At 42.7% G+C, this 15,861-nt stretch overlaps 1 protein-coding gene across 2 annotated transcripts in view; it reads left to right on the plus strand.

The window, feature by feature from the left end:
* Positions 1 to 541: 541 nt before the first annotated feature.
* The window catches only part of LOC130565160 (serine/threonine-protein kinase PAK 3), a 45,669-nt gene continuing 30,349 nt past the window's right edge, over positions 542 to 15,861 (plus strand). For both annotated transcript variants that reach the window (XM_057351746.1, XM_057351752.1), the window contains exon 1: positions 542 to 742. The gene's annotated coding sequence lies outside the window, so the exon portion shown is untranslated. The remainder of the gene's footprint in view (positions 743 to 15,861) is intronic.

A 15,861-nucleotide genomic window follows, 5' to 3' on the forward strand; every position in this document is an offset into this window, starting at 1 on the left:
TTCAACAGCTAAAATTAAATAAACTACTATTATCTATAAATTAGCCCTTAAAATAATATGTAGGCTATAAACCAGTACTTTCTTCATGTGTGATCTGTTTTCTCCAAATATTGCAGAAACATGCCAGAAATATTTTTTAATGATTTGACATAATGTATTGACATAATGCATAATACAACAATATTTCGATCATAATTATGAAATAAATTGTTATTTACAAAGGAATCCAGGGTCATTTAAAGCAGGTGTTGCTATCATGGCAGCACACTAAAAATATAACAAATAAATAAATATATTATAAAAGTCTTCTAAATAGTAAAAGTCCCAAAAATATGCTTCTAAAATGAGCTTAATTACAGTTTGTACTTGCTGTATGTTGAAACTGGATGAAATGAAAATTCTACCTTGCATCCACCAATCTGTGAAACAGCAGATCCAGTCTGTCTGGCTGCTGCCCTCCCCCTCTCTCCTAGCAGCTGCCTTAACATGCAGCCCCATAGCCAATAGGGTTGCGAGGGCTTTATGACATCACTGGCTAGGGAACAGTAGGCAGGCAGTGAAGCAGGCAGGCTGCCGACTACAGGCAGTGAGTCCAGGTTTTGGGGTCAGGAACCGGTCTGACCAAAGAATGGAGAGCCTGTAAGGACACTAGCTTTCAGGAATATGTGCTCTGGAGGATGTACCAGTTAAACACACTAAGACTCTCACAGATCCAGCCAGGGAATGTCAAGACATGTTTCAGGTGAGCTCTTTCTCAATGGCTCTTTTTCCATCTGCGATGACTCGAATATGGATGAAGAAGAGAAGGGGGAGGGGTGGATGGAGGGTGGGGGGATGCTTTTTACCTCAGCTTTCAGTATTCAGCCCTACTTAAGGAATAGAGAAAAGTAGAATAACAGAACACAGAGAAATTAAGGAGGAAATGAAAGAGCAGCTTTGTTGATGCATTGTGTCATACGGAGGAGATGCTGTTGCATTCTGGGGGATGCTGCCGCTGTCAGCTGCCTCTGCCCCGTTACAGCGGCACATCCACAAAAACAACTCTATTGATATCACAAAAAATTTATGTTGTGGGTCTGTGATGGTAGAATAGCTGCAGCTGCAGAGCAATCTGTAACAAAAAGCACTGCTGTATCGGGGCACCGAGATTCAAAGCTGCATTTGTGTCTGTGTCCATTTTGACTGATGAATCTGGGTCCTTGTTTCATTGGTGCCACAGCTGGATAGATGCAGAGATGGAAGAAAGGATGAATGGATGGATGGATGCCTGATTAGAAGGACAGATTTATGGCACTGGTGTTGGGATACAATCTTTTGTTAGACTGCTCATGTCTGTTTTGGGCCTTTTATAGGGAACGCTTTTGAATGATTGATTTTTACCTCTTCCAAGCCTGTGCAGACGCATAAAAGGCCATGCAGACACATACACTTTAGGAGTCTGAGCTATAGCTAACGCCCCTTTTTTATAGAACTGTTATTAGATATAAAGTGGCATGAACAAAGAACAATTGATGTTTTTGACAAGACGAAAGGTGGGATTTAATTCATTTGCATATGTGTCCTGTGGGATGGGGTGTTCGTGGAGTCTGTGTGTGTGAGGGGTGGAGTATATAATGACGTTTGGGGGCTTGTACACAATAAAAACCTGACAGCTAAACCTACAGGGTAAAGAGCATGGGATACACCTAATTTTGGATATCCCTGGTATTTATTTCTTGGTTATGGCATGAAGATGTGCTAATTTTGTATACATAAACTGTTAAACTTAATCTAGAAGCCTTTATTGACTGATACTATTGACATATAATTTACTGTATGTATCCCTAGCATGCCTCAACACACCTCTTCAAGGAAACCGTCATTCAATTATTATGGACGGAGACCATACATGGGTCGATGTGTGTTGGTTCCCTCTGTTTGAACTACATAAGTGTGTTTGCTCCTGATCTGTGTATTCTTCTACCTTCATTTTCTCTTGTTTTTGCTCTATGCTCCCATAAAACCACAAAAGTATGAGAGTTTTAATGATCAAAAAACAAGCCAGGTCAGCACAATCATACAACAAGGAGCCGAGGTAAGGTTTGTCCACTCAGTTGACATTAATGTTCAGGCCCATCAACTGATTAAACGTTTGTTTATCTGAATTGATAAAAGTGCCCAAAATGTTAATTTCCAACATGCTGGCAGCACAAATGGATTATGTTTTAGGAGGGCATGGGGGGTCACCTTTTGTTGCATTACTTTTTGTGCCAGGGAATAAAGAAATTATTTTTAAAAGTATTTACAGTATTAAGTATTTAAGTATTATTTTTTATGTATTTCTGACTAACAAAAATGAAAACATACAATTTTAGCTTCACATATTGTAATTACAACTTTACATTTTTCGACTAATATATGAAACATATTCATATAGGTTTTTAGATATAAAATAACAATACTTATATTTTGTGACAATTACTGTTTAACATACTCAACAGTAACAACACTGTGACAACCAGAGACACTGGTCCTGTTGACCTGAGTCATAATCTTACCTTGACTGCCAGAGCACTGCATCACAATCCCTGATTGAATAACTATTATTTTATGTGAATTTATTTTATATATAAATGTGTACTGTATGTCAAGCATCAGCATTTTAAATGACAGTGTCAATGTTAGACATACATCCATATAATTATGCAAATACACAATAATATGACCACTTTCATGTAAATTGTGCTCAACATCATTGAGTACTGAATATAAATGTATGGCATATGACTGAAATACGGTTTGTTTTACATAGGACAAGCAAAGTCACAGTAAATCAGGTATTTCAATTAAATGATAGATTTTTTAAAATATATCTCAGACTAAATCTGATCCGATTTAGTGGTTTTTCAGATGTAACATGTAGGTCATATTATACAACACGAGCAGTTTCAAATTAAAATAATTATGTGCTATTTGCTAAAAAGTGGACAGTGAATGAGTGAGCAATTTTAGGCTGTGTAAAATACAGATTTTTTTTGATGAACAATACTTGACATAATGCTACCTCATGTATCTCATGTGTTTAGATCAAAACAAAGCATGTTTTTATTGTTAATTTTTTGTTTATGATAATTGTTGATTTGTTTAGGATAAAGGCTTTTAATGGTTTGTCCACATAATCCTGATGTATCTGTAAGTGTCTTTAGTTTGCAAAGGTTAAGGTTTGTTGGTCAGGGAATTTTGGGATTGTGAGAATTTTCAGATAGATGCAGATTATGTAGCATGAGTGATGAGAGACTTGTGTGTTAAGTGTGACTGTTTTCCAAACAGAAGGATGTACCTTGGAAAAACTTCAGAGTATGACTCTGTAGTGCTTCAGCAGCTGGGGCATGAGTGTATTTGCATGTACAGTATGTCTGATGTGTGGTTCAGTTGGGAGTCATCTATTATGGACTGGTTATGGAACTTTTTTGCTTTTGTGTCTTTGCAAGCCTGTATCGGTTTATGTGTATGCAAAGTGTCTCTAGGCTTAACTTCGCAGATGAGGTTTAAACTGCTGCAAAAATGAACACAAAGACTGCGATTTTATCACAATGGTAACTAGGTGTGGGTGGGTGTTCATCAAGGCTCTGTTCTAGGCTCTTTTCAGTTCTTTTGCAGACAGTTTCCAGGTAAAAAATACATTTAATAAAATTTTATGGGGAAGTTTACTTTGTTATCAGTGTGGCAAGTATGTAGATATATGATTAAATAATATAATATTATATGATAGATGATCAGAGTACCCTGGTAAAGGCAGTGCTCATTTTATACTTTTTCACACGAAGTTACATGTCTACAATACAATATTCTATCAGTCCTCTGTATTTTTGTCATTGTTGTAGTACATAGGAATCATTGCAATCCATTAGCATTTTCAGATGTTCTGTGTTGCCTTATGATCTTCTCTATTTTGTTTTCTGTCTATTTTCTTCTACGGAAAAGATTGAAGGTAATTGAGAATATTCTTATTAGAAAGTTGAGAATGATGTCTAAGTCCTTTGGCATGATTTAAACAGCCAAAGTGCAAAGTGCAAATGCAATTATGGAACACACTGGCTCAAATTGCTCTCATCGCTTTTTCTATGGTGCGGTGATGTTAATAAGATCTTCGAATTGAGTTTGGGACTGCAAGAGAAAAATAAATTATTACATTCTAGTAAGATGCAGGCACATTTAGGTTACGAGGAGTCCATGTGTTTGTACATACAAATGCAAAATCTATATTAGGGTAACGATTCACACTTGAAATCATCTATGGCAAATCGTTGCCTTGGAATTCTAAGGTTCTATCTGCCTTCTGAGTAGTTTCGAGATATTGAGCTTCAAAGTTTTTGCATGTCATGTAGCAAAAATTATATGAGGAACAAGTCTCTTTCATATGTGAAAGGAGACCCTTAATGTATTCTAAATGTACAATATCAACATTTTATGAAATTTGTAAATGGAAATTACAATCTATTTAAAGCAATCTATTTTTAAGCGACACAAACAATTTACTTATATATTTTTTAAAACGTTCAATTAGTATTGTAATAATGTGTAAAAAAGTTACATTTATGTGGTTTTATGACACTTAATTCATATTTTAGGATGCTTTTTTTCTTGTTTTAAGTTAAGCATAAAAGGCTGTGCTAATTGTTGTATCTAAATGTTTTATCCACAGAAGGTGGGACAGGTAAAATTACTTTCAAGAGATGACTATGGCTGAAATAACATGATAATGTTAATTGTTGTAATTAAGACTTTTGGCCTTCTTGACTATTTGGCTTAATATTGTAAAATTAAAATAAAAGGCATTAATTGCATTATGAGAGTGTACGTTAACACAGGAATTAGGAAGATAGCCCTACTGACTAGTGTTGTGTCTATACAAAAAAAATCTCCTCAACAAAACTTAAAACAAAATAAAAATGAAAAAATACTGTACTTTGAGCTGCTCTTCTTGACGAGTATTAATAAAAGAGTCAGCCTTGAGATTTCTTCTAAAAAATTGTTTCCTCAGATTTTCCATAGACTGTATAAAATATAGACGACGTCACCCGTAGGTTTCTGATGAGCTGTTTTGAAGCTTAAAGTGGGCGGAGCCGGCCGTTGCCATCTTAGCAGCGAGTCACTCCCAGATAATCGAAAATGGGCAAAGAGGCGGGACGTGGTTGGAGCTGAGGCGCCTGGTTGCTGAAACCACTTGTCACTCAATATATGTTAAACGGGTGAGTTATAAAAAGATTCACCGTCCTCACAGTTGTCATGAAGGGTAAAATTAGCTATATAGACCAAAATCTTTTTTTTTTAATTATTTTATTTTTTATGCTGTAAAGTTGCCCATTTTAACATGGGGCTCAATGAGATTCTGCTCTCTTTTGGAGCCAGTCTCTTGCGGCCAGTCGATGAATTGCAGTTTAAGTCACTTCCATGTTGGCTTCACAAGAGAGATCAGGAGGTTGCCGCTTGCCACTGTCACTGAGGATCCTGGCCACCTAAAAAAGAAGCCTGATTGTCTCGCAGATAGAACCTTATAGAACCTTTTTGTTTTCTTAAAAAAGTCCCAAAATGTACACATTAAGAAAAAAAAACATGGCATAATTTAAATAAGTTGTGAATATGTGAGTAACTCAATTTTGACCAAAATATCAGATAGAACCTTTTTCTAAGGCAACAAAATAATGACTCACACACGCACACACGCACACATGTCTGGTTTACTATCTCCGTGGGGACAGTCCATAGGCGTAATGTTTTTTATACTGTACAAACTGTATATTCTATCCCCTAACCCTATCCCTAAACCTAAAGATCATAGAACACTTTTTGCATTTTTAGATTTTTTAAAAATATTGTTCTGTACAATTTATTAGCTTTTTTGCCCATGGGGACCTCAATTTTGGTCCCCAAGGTGACACGAGTCCCCATGTGTTGGTGTGCATTCAGGTTTAGGTCCCCACCGGGATATACAAACATGAACACACACACACACACACACGCACACACATGCACACACATGCACACACACACGCATGCAAGCAGAAAAACCCACAGTTATCCTCTCTCCCCCTTTTTCAACAGTCATATTGACACATTTAGGACATGTGTGTCTGTGTGCCATTGTAAGGTGCTAGTAGAGCCCCAGTCTCTATTCTGATTAGCATAGAGGATTGAGTGCCATCTGGCAACTGCCTGCAGTGTTTGTGTGTGTGTGTGTCTCACTTTCAGAAACCCCCACATACTCTACCTGTCATAGAGTACCCTAGAGCTTTTCCTTCTATTGATTTATTCACCTTATAGTTCAAACCTTAACCATGTATGATTGTGTGGCTGTGTGTACGTGTCACACAAGCACACACCATGTTTCCTCTGCTGAGACATTTGGCCTTTTGAACTTTTAGTACTCTCTTAAAACACTTGAGTATTTAAAGACATCAAATATTTAACTGAAACTTCAAAGTGGGAGATACAGGTATGTGTGTGTCTGTTACGTGAAATCTGTTGGGTTCATAATGAGATCAGTGAGACGAGTAATGTTAGCCTAAGTATGGCCAGTATGGGGTTAATGAAGGATCATGTTCCATCTGTTACTATGTGTGTGCAAGAGAGTTTATATGTATGCCAATTTTTTTTGATATGGTTCATTTTTTGTCCATCAGAGCGAGTGTGTGGTAGATAACAATAACAGCCTGTTTGAAGAGGAAGGGTTTCATTAGCCTAAGGCTGATGCATCAGCAGACTCATTTGTGGGTGTAGTGTTTGTCGGTATTACAGCCATCTCAGCAGGGAATCATATGCACACACAAACCTGACCCCAGCCATCAATACTGTCTGCCAGGCTACATTTCATTTTTCTGTCCGTATTTCACCTTTTTACCACTTGGCATTCATTTTGTGAACAATTTTGCTTTAACTAAACCTTTTCTAAAAATAATTCCAATATTTACATAATAATATTGCCATAGTTGCTATATAGTTATGGCAACCCTACTTTAAAAAACTTTTAACTAAAAGGTGAACTTAAAAAAGGTGAAAAATTGTAAGTCACTTTTTCTTTTAAATTCTCCTGAATAAGCATTATTCAGAATTAATTCATGCCTGTAGCACAAGCAGTTTTTGTTGAATTATTCAGTTAATGCTTGAGGGTTTGTTTAAGTTCACCTCTAATAACAGTTTCCATTATGGGTTAATGGCAAAACTATGGTCACCACACTTAAAAAGTGTTTTACCTGTATGGAGGTGTTAATGCCTGGTGTTAATCATTTTGGTGAAAAAAATCATAATCTCCATTTCGGCCCAGATATCTTGTTATTTACTTCTTGTTCTAGTCACCAAAAGTATATATACTTATACCAATAGTAATAGTGGCTATTTGTCACATCGCATTGGCAAAAGATTACAAGTTTCCCACAGTTTTATTTGAATGACTTTTTAGGATATCCATTGTGTCTAATGGGCTTGATCAGTGTGAATAGATTTAAGTACAAGTGGATAAGTCTTAATGCTTAAACATATCCATTGAATAAACACTGAAAAGTTAACATCCATGAATGCTTACAGTATACTCTATTTTAAAATACTTTGATGTCTTAAATATTGACTTATATTGAGTATTAAGCTTGATGACTTAAGGGCAATTTCAGGTCCAACCAGTCGTTAGTCTATTTAATGAAATTAACGCTACCTACTCAAACTAACAGCTTTTTTTGTGTTCTATGGTAGTCATACGTTTAAAACAACATGAAGATGAGTAAATAACGAAAGCATTTTAAATTCTCTTTGAGATATACATGAACTAAGTACCTCTATTTCAGAACCTGCAGGAATACTTGTGGACTTCCCTGTACTGTTATTAGCAAAGATTATAAATAGGGATGCACAATAAATTATCGGCCATATCGATATCGGCCGATAAATGGTCATTTTTAGTGTTATCGGTATCGGCCGATAATAAAATTTAGGCCGATAAATTATAGCCGATAAATGATGTATCATTTTCTCTGGTTAAACCACTTCAGCTGCATGCTGCTCACAGTTAAAATCCAATACAGTACTGTCTTTCTGTCATGATCATTCACTTACTGTTATTAGCAAAACATTGTTAATGTAGGTACAGTGTGTAGATATTTATAAATGTGTAAATTATAGAAACAAAAGCAAATTTTTAAAAGCCGATTGCTGTCGGAATGCTTTCTCTCTTGACATCAGTTAGACATGTGGCTATTAAGAACACTTTTCTGGGTTGCTCTGGTAGAACATCGTCTTGGTTACGGATGTAACCTCAGTTCCCTGATGGAGGGAACGAGACGTTGTGTCGAGCCGACAGATGGGATTCGTCCCTGAGAACCAATCGCTTCCGACTTCTTAGAAAAGGCCAATGAAATTGGCGAATGAAATTTGCATGCCGGACTCCGCCCCCGGATATCCGGGTATAAAAGGGAGACGGCGTGCCTCATTCATTCACCTTAGTTCTGAGGAGCCTGAGACCTCTCACAACTGCTGCAGTGGGCAGCACATGTTGTGGCAAGAAGGACACAACGTCTCGTTCCCTCCATCAGGGAACTGAGGTTACATCCGTAACCAAGACGTTCCCTTTCTGTCGGTCTCTTGACATTGTGTCGAGCCGACAGATGGGGTTCCTATGGAAAATGCCACAACACCGTGCCCTGTCACAATCTCTAGCGAAGCGACGGTGACTGGCCTGGGCGTGTCAGCCGTGAGCGCTACCGTGAAATTGTATCCTACCAGTGGGTAGGTAGGGGGTCCCAGAGCTTTACTTGAAAGGTGGGAAGGCCCCTGCCTTCGGCCTCACAGGCGGCGGCCTTGTTTCTCTAACAGCGAGAAGCCGCCTGGTACTGTAAGGCCACTGGGTAAGCGCTACTTCCTCAAGCGGGGGATGCACTACAGAGACCACTTCCTACCGGAGGGAGGAGTTTAGTGGAGATACCAACATGGTCTCACCGATGGGGGAGAACTCATGGGAAGAATGTGCGGACTGAAGGAGTTAACCGCGAGGTGGAGGTCCACCTAGGGAAGGTCATGGGTTACCAAGGTGGGAACCAATCATGAGGATACATCAGACGGAACCGCCCTGCTGGGGGGTTACAACGTCCGGTAGCACTAGGTCCGGTTAGAGCTATGATGTGGATAACTCAGTTGGTACCCGGCCTAAGGGGCAGGGCTGCTCTGCCCAGCCCGCCCGCAGGAGGTGCTTGCTTAGTGATGGATGGAGTGCCTGTTCTTCACCCAGTGGGGGAAGAAGGGAGGCTAGTTTAGTACGCTGACCCCCTTAGGAGAAAGGGGGGAAGGTACTGTCATAGGCGTACACCCTACCGGCCGCCAGTCTTGCCTGATGCCTGCAAGACTCGAGCTGATACCGGTTTTACGCGGAGGCTGTAGGACCTCGCGAAGGTGATGGGTGTAGCCCAACCTGCAGCTCTGCAGATGTCTGCCAGAGAGGCGCGTCGAGCCAGTGCCCACGAGGAGGCTGTACTCCGTGTGGAGAGAGCTCTCACCCAGTGGGCGCGGGCGATCTTAGGACAGGTACGCCGTAGTGACGGTGTCCATGATCCAGTGCGCCAATCTCTGTTTGAGACAGCCCTCTCTGCTGATCTCCAAAACACACAAAGAGCTGCTCAGAGCTCCTGTGGCTCTGTGTGTGGTCCAAGCAGAGGCGCAATGCGCGTACTAGACACAACACGGATGGGGTTGGGTCTTCCTCCCCGGTGGGGAGCGCCTGTAAGTTCACCACCTGGTCTAGGGGGAGTGGTGGGAACTTTGGGCACGTAGCCGGGCCGGGGTCTCAGGATAGCGTGAGAATCACCGGGTCCGAGGTCTAGGGAATCTGTGGACACGGAGAATGCTTTTAGGTCCGCTACCCTCTTGAGCACCCTCCGGAGAGCCGTCTTCATCACGAGGTGAGAAAGAGCAGCATCTCCGAGGGGCTCCAGGACCGCATCAAGGTCCCAAGAGGGTACGGAGCGCGGGTGAAGCAGTGCCATCCCGCACCCCTTAGGAACCAATTGATCAGGTTGTGCTGTCCTAGAGACTTACCAGCAACTGGGTCGTGATGAGCGGCAATAGCGGCTACATACAAGTTCAGTGTGGAAGGGGAGAGATTACTCTCGAGTCTCTGGAAGGACAGCACGTTCCCAATTGAGCAACTCCGCGGGTCTTCTCTTCGAGAAGAGCACCAGGATGAGAAGAGGCACCACTTAAAGGCGTATAGCCGCCTAGTGGCCAGGGCCCTAGCCTGAGTGATGGTCTTAACTGCCGCAAGGGGTAGGCCACTCAGGATCTCCTCATCTTGTCCAGAGGCCAGACATGGAGGTTCCAGAGGTCTGGCCTGGGATGCCATAACGTGCCCTTCCCCTGGGAAAGCAGGTCCTTCGTCAGGGGAATCGCCCGGGGGGAGCTGTCGTCAATAGCATTAGCTCCGAGAACCAAGTCCGGTTGGACCAGTATGGCGCAACTAGTACACTTGATGCTCCTCTTCCGTGACCTTGCACAGAGTCTGTTCAATGAGGCTCACTGGGGGGAAGGCGTACTTCCGCTTGTCCCACAGCCAGCTGTGCGCTAGAGCATCCGTGCCGAGGGGGGCCTCGGACGGGAGTACCCTAGTGGGCAATGGGTAGTGTCCAGGGAGGCGAACAGGTCTACTTGAGCCCACCCGAACTGTACCCAATGAGCTGGACTGCGCGGGGGTGGAGTCGCCACTCTCCGCGAGGCGTCAACTGATGACAGAGCACATCGGCTGTCTGGTTCAGGTCACCTGGGATATGTGTGGTTCACAGGGATCTGCTCACCTGTGGACTCCACAGGAGGAGGCGTCAGGCGAGTCGTGTTAGCTGCCGTGAGCGAACGCCACCCTGGCAGTTGATATATGCTATGGCAGTTGTGCTGTCCGACCGGACCAGCACGTGCTTGTCCTGCATGAGAGGTTGTAGCCCCTTCAGTGCAAGTAGCACATCTAACAACTCTAGGCAGTTGATATGCCTGCGCAGGTGGGGGCCCGTCCATCGCCCCAACACTGCGTGCCCGTTGCACACGGCACCCCAACCCTGCAGGGAGGCGTCTGTCGTCACCATGACGCGCCTCATGACCTGCCCGAGAGGGACCCCCATCCGTAGAAAGGTCATTGAAGACCAGGGGTTAGGGTGCGTCGGCAGAGAGGCGTAATCACCATCCGCCTGCTGCCGGTGTGCCACACTCTCCAGGGAACTCAACTCTGTAGCCAATGTTGAAGCGGTCTCATATGCATCAACCCGAGGGGTATCACCACCGCCGAGGATGCCATGTGCCCAGAAGCCTCTGAATTTCAGGGGGACCGCTGACTGCTTGAAATATTCCAGGCAGTTCAACACTGACTGAGCGCTTTCTGTAGTCAGTCGCGCTGTAATGGAGACAGAGTTGAGTTTCATACCAAAAAAGAGGATGCTCTGCACAGGGGAGAGCTTGCTCTTTTCTTGGTTGACCTGTGGTCCCAATCGATCTAGGTGCCGAAGCACTAGGTCCCTGTGTGTACATAACAGATCTCGCGAGTGTGTCAAATGAGCCAGTTGTCGAGATAGTTTAGTACCCGCACACCTCTCTCCCTGAGGGGAGTGAGGGCAGCTTCCACGATCTTCGTGAAGATTCGTGGGGACAGGGACAGACCGAAAGGGAGGACTCTGTACTAATATGCCTGACTCTCGAAAGCGAACCGTAGGAACGGGCGATGACGAGGGGGAATCGAGACATGAGAGTAAGCATCCTTCAGGTCGATTGCCATGAATCCATCTTGACATCTGATAGATGCCAGGATGTGCTTCTGCGTGAGCATCCTGAATGGCAGCTTGAGTAGGTGCCTGTTCAGGGTACGCAGATCTAGCGACCCCCGCTTTTTTGGGGGACGATGAAGTACGGGCTGTAAAACCCATTGAACATCTCCGCTAGAAAGACGAGCACGATCGCTTCCTCTCCAGAGGGGTGGCGACCTTGGCCCGAAGCACGGGAGCATCCTTGCCTCTGACTGAGGTTGAAGGGATGCCCCGAAACTTGGGCGGGCGTCTGGGGAGTTGGATCGCGTAACCGAGATGGACCGTATCCCGTAGTCACCGTGACAGTTTGGGAAGCTCTTGTCAGGCTCCCAGGGACAGAGACAGGGAGGCTAGGGGTACATTCTGCTTCATGGACCTCCCAGGGGTGGTTCGATGGCTGGCAGTGCAGATCCCTCGCCGTGGGGGGGGGCCCCGGAGAGGAGATCGGCTCTGCAGTTTTACCTGCCTGGCGATGATGTCTGATGATTATTCTCGACATTGGGTCTTGCCGCAACGTCGAGTTGCCGAACACCGTCGTGTAGAGGGTGAGAGCGGCTGTGATAATACCCAGACGATGATGTGGCACAACGCACCGTCGATTGAGAGTGCTTAGGCTGCTGATTATCCTCGACATTGGGTCTCGCCATGACGCAACATCGAGTTGCCGAACACCGTCAAGTAGAGGGTGAGAGCGGCTGTGATAAACGCACAGAGAGAGAGAAAACTCTTAGAAGTGGGTTGTTGGGACAGGGCAGGAACCGTCCCGGATCGACCAACCAGCGATGGAATGGCCTACGTGCTTTGGACGGGAGTCTAGGTCGAGCCCCTGGGGCACATCGACGTATCCTCTAGCTTCCCCACCATCGAGGGAAGAAAGGGCGATGGAACTAGTTGACATGTAGGTGCCGAAGGGGAGCGTTCCAGGTCGTACTAAATTCCTCATGCACTTCCGGGGGAACACGGTACTGGGGGCGAGTGCAGCTTGGAGCCGCTCTCAAGCCAGAGGTACCGTGTATCCAGCCGCGAGCGTTGGGAAGAGGCAGTGCGGTGCACCACAACCCAATGCCGGCGGCCCGGGAAAGCATGGCTGACATTTCGACGTCCGCTTCTTCCTGAGCTCGACCCCCCGAGGGAGGGAGCTTCAAGGAATCATCGGAGTCAGATGCCAGTAAGTCACCCTCCGATGCTGCAACAGACATCTCATCATCACGTACCGTTTCCGATACGTGGTTGAGGAACAAGACGGTGGGACCGTCTCATGGGGAACGGTCAGACGAGCGAGACGAGGTGTGAAATGGTCCGCGAGCCAGTGGTTGACGGATTAGCACTCACAGTAATCCTCATATCACCCTCGCCGCTCGCCATAGCGGGCGGCAGGGCCGTAGTCCTGCCGTCATGGAACGGGAAGCAGACGAGGTGGTGGCTGAGTCCCGTGGGAATACAGCCACCCGTGACGCAACGTCTGAATCGTCAACCGCCCGCAGTGCGGGCAGGACGTATCCACAACATCTGCCCCAGCGTACTGGAAGCAGACATCGTGTCCGTCCCCCTCCTCGATGAGTGTGTTGCACCCACGAGAACAGCGGGACATGCCACGCTGAAGAAATTTGCTCTTTTAGAGAAAAAACTCGAACACTTCTGGAACCGCCAAGACGCCCAGGGGAAGTCGCAGCAGGAAGGGACAGTCCGCTGCACCACGTCGTAGAACCGGCAGTCTTGTAGTTGCTATTTGTAGCGAAGTCTGTTGATCATGAGCAAAGGCTCCGAAGAACAAAAGCTGAATGAATGAGCCACGCCGTCTCCCTTTTATACCCGGATATCCGGGGACAGAGTCTGGCATGCAAATTTCATTCGCCAATTTCATTGGCGTTTTCTAAGAAGTCGGAAGCGATTGGTTCTCAGGGACGAACCCCATCTGTCGGTTCGACACAACGTCGAGAGACCGACAGAAAGGGAACTATAATTAGTTTATTAAATAAACATATCAGAAAAGTTTAATAGTTAAAGAATCCTTAACTTGTGTAAAGTAGGCTTGGTACATGATTTTCAAAAAAGAGAACTAATGGTAACCTTGTTTTCTGCAGTGAATGTTTTCAAATAAAAGCAGTTTTCCACTTTTTGCCTTTTATTTAGGTCTCAGAAAATGTTATATTAATATTTAGATACTATATATCGGCCAATATATCGATTATCGGCTTCCAGTTTTAAATAATTATCGGTTATCGTTATCGGCCAAAATATATATATCGGTGCATCCCTAATTATAACCTTAACATTATTGTGTAGTATCTGTTTTATAAAAGCAAGCGCTCAAGGCCATGCTATAATAGGCCTATAGAACCCATGCCGTATCTAAAAAGGCCTTTTAACCATGACTATATTCACAAGACTATATATATATATACACCTGTAACACAGAATATAACAAAGCCTATTTTGGTGTAAGCAAATGTAGGGGTCAAGTTTAGATGTTATCTCATGAATTTTGTGTAGTACTGTGTCTTTTCATATTTGTAAAGTGCTGTACGATTTCCACTTCAACCGCTGCCCCTACTGATATTTTTCTGATCTTTCTATTAAGATGATTTTTCCATTTTTTCATAGTTTAGAAGGAAAGAAACTGGGTGATTTTCATAATTCCTAACTGACCTTGAGATAAATGGGAATCAAAATGAGAGTCTGTGTGGGATGCTACAGGATGTCATAAAATGTGTGTGTTTTAGCTAAATTTGCTTTTGAGCTTGTGATTTTAGGGTTTGGGTGGAAATAAGGCGTGGCGTATAGCCACCTCGTAAAATATGTACGACTTCCCCTGATATGAGGTTATAAATACATATATGTATATACATATGTGCCACTGTATGTGTATTGAAAGTCTTACTGAGTGATGCGAAAAAAAGTTGTGCCAAGTGACACCTTTCATGGTAAAATACAGCCATGTAATAGCTGTGTTTATCAAATTCATCTTTCTTACTCTGACACCATTGATGACACCTGGTATTTTGTGATACAATTGTGTATTGTATTGTTGTGTTGTGTTGTGTTGTGTTCTGATATGTATCAGAATCTTTGTTCTGAAGCCTAGTAAGAACACAGAAAGCATTTAAAGGCCTTAGGTACACTCTGGCTTTAAAGGGTTCCCAAAAAGCCAAGGGCTTCGAAATAGCTGCTTTTAAACATACCTTTTTATGCCCAAATTCTAAAGCAGTTTTGCATGTGTCATTTAGAGGTAAGACAATATGAAAATATAACAAGCTCTGGAAAAATAAAGAATGTTGATTATACCAGCGATGCACCGAAATTTAAAATTCTGGGCCGAAACCGATACTGAAAATTCAGGGTGCACTTGGCCGAAAACCGAAACCTAAAAAGGCCTTTTCAATTGCTACTTTTTAAAATAGTTTTTATGTAATTTTTTAATTACACAAACTAAAACCACCAAAAATTAAAGAGAACATGTTTTAAAAATTCTTCCTTGGTCACTTCAACACTATCAACATAACTTTTTTACCAATTATCTAAACAATGTAGTTATTATAAAATTATTATATGCATAACAATTCATAGTCAAACTCAGCAGCTCTTGCTAATACAAGAAGATTATATATGGGGCACAATCATTTTAATGTAAACAACAGGCAAAACAAAGAGGGGAAGTATGCCGTGTTTATTGCATATTTTGCTCTAAAAGAGAGACGAACGGAGCAGGAAAGTAATGGGAGATCCAGGGATTTCTCTTTACTGGTCTCTTTAAATAGGTCAGAGTTTTAAATGCTACAATGGAGGATAAGGAAGCACTACAGCTATGGAGGACTAAACCTGCAAAAATTATAAATAAATGAATGTATAAATAAATAAATATATAAACGAATAAATGTAATAATATGAAAATAAATACAGGAATGAATGGTTTGATAAAACAAAATAATTCGTTTTAGCTATTATTGATCTTAGCTTTAACTTTTCTTTTCATTTTTTAAATTGATTTATTATTTTTTGTGTCCATTTTTAATTATTTTTAATTATTATTATTTTTTATTTTTAGATTATTTTATTTATC

This window comes from Triplophysa rosa, linkage group LG2 (assembly GCF_024868665.1).
Source record: "Triplophysa rosa linkage group LG2, Trosa_1v2, whole genome shotgun sequence".
Lineage (NCBI taxonomy): Eukaryota > Metazoa > Chordata > Actinopteri > Cypriniformes > Nemacheilidae > Triplophysa > Triplophysa rosa.